This window comes from Pseudophryne corroboree, chromosome 4 (genome assembly GCF_028390025.1).
Source record: "Pseudophryne corroboree isolate aPseCor3 chromosome 4, aPseCor3.hap2, whole genome shotgun sequence".
Classification (NCBI taxonomy): domain Eukaryota; kingdom Metazoa; phylum Chordata; class Amphibia; order Anura; family Myobatrachidae; genus Pseudophryne; species Pseudophryne corroboree.
In genome coordinates this window covers 703,784,710-703,786,312 of record NC_086447.1, presented here as the reverse complement: position 1 = coordinate 703,786,312, position 1,603 = coordinate 703,784,710, and the positions used below count along the sequence as shown (strand labels likewise).

The 1,603-nt window shown below is 36.9% G+C and overlaps 1 pseudogene; it reads left to right on the top strand.

Annotated features, from left to right (window-relative positions):
* Nucleotides 1–689: 689 nt before the first annotated feature.
* Nucleotides 690–808, top strand: LOC134912719 (5S ribosomal RNA; annotated as a pseudogene).
* The last annotated feature ends 795 nt before the right edge of the window (nucleotides 809–1,603 follow it).

Here is a 1,603-nt window from a genome sequence, read left to right as displayed (position 1 = left end):
TTGATTTATACCTGGTCCATTACGGCCATTAGTTTACTTTTTTGTCAAAGGACTTCTTTATTTATAGCTTGTGTACAGTGAAATATTATATGTTACTGGTTTATTATAACCAAAGTTTCCTTTCTTTCTAAAATTGATGTTTTGATAGCTTGTTCATAAGAATTTGAATTATTAGCTATCTAGTGACTCCTTTTGCAATCCTTACATAGAACCATATTCAGTTACAATTCATCTTCCTTATTAGTTACAATTCATCTTCCTCTATAGAGCTGTGTTACAAATTAGCTACTTTCTAGCCATCTTTCCATTCTTTCAGCTACACTAGTGATATGTTGGAAGACATAGGATATCTATTTGTTTAGTGTGAACCACATATTTGGACAACCATTTCTGGTTAAATCACCATCAAGAAATCTTTCATTAGTTTTCTAGCGTTCAGCCAGAATCTACCTTAGGTTGCTAGTGAGAGCCATTTGGCTCAAATTTATTCTTCCCACGTCTCTCTTGTTTTTTTCTCACATTTACCTATTTTCAGGACTCTCACCATTGATTCAGGGATATCCATCCCTGTCTAACATTGGCAGCAGATCCCCTATTTTCCTCTCCCATCTACCATCTATTCTATTCTTTACTACAACATTCGTGAACTCTCATCAGTGATTCCAGAGCCCACCAACATTGGATATTCTTTCTACTTTCATACCACACTGGCAACGCCCGAATCCTTCCGATCTTCGAAGCTAAGCAGTGTTGGGCTGAGTTAGTACTCAAGTGGGAGACTATTGAGGAATACTCAGTTAAGTAGAAGATTTGGACGGCCATGCTCAGCGTCTAACACTGACAGCAGATTCATCTCATCTATTCAGCCTTTTCTATCCCCTTTTTCAATACTAGTGGCAAGAAATCATAGCCTACAAAAATCAATAATATCATTGAGGTGCTTTTGTTTACCGACTTGCATTAGTTTAGGATTATACATTTTCAGGCAGTCAGTTGTGGCAAATCTGTATTTGAAACCCAGACAGTTTTGGAACCTTTATCAAGCATTTATGCTAGTATTATTTGTTCCTGTTCCTCTTCTTCTTTTTTTCCCTTTTTTTTTCTTCTTCTTGTTCGTATATCCAACTACTATTTTATTTTCTTGATATTGTTAATAAAATTATATTTTTATAAAAACTATTGTTTCATCTGAGACTTCAAGATATACAAGTGTGCGCCCACAAAAGAGTCTTCTTTTCTCCTTCCCCTTTGCATGGTTTCTGAAGAGGTATGGTAAGCATTGTTGTGTGCAAATTCAGCCCATGGTAGAAATTCAATCCAATTGTCCTGAGAAGAGGAGATATAGAGGCGAAGGAAAGTCTCTAAATCTTGATTTATCCTTTCTGTCTGACCATTAGATTGAGGGTGATAGACTGTGGAGAATTTCAACTTTATTTGTAAGGCAGAACAGAGAGTTCTCCAGAATTTGGCGACAAATTGGGTACCGCGGTCAGATACAATCTCAGTTGGTAGTCCATGCAAACGGAATATTTCAGCGATAAATAATTGTGACAGACATGGAGCTGATGGAAGACCAGTCAGAGGAACAAAAGGAGCCATCTTG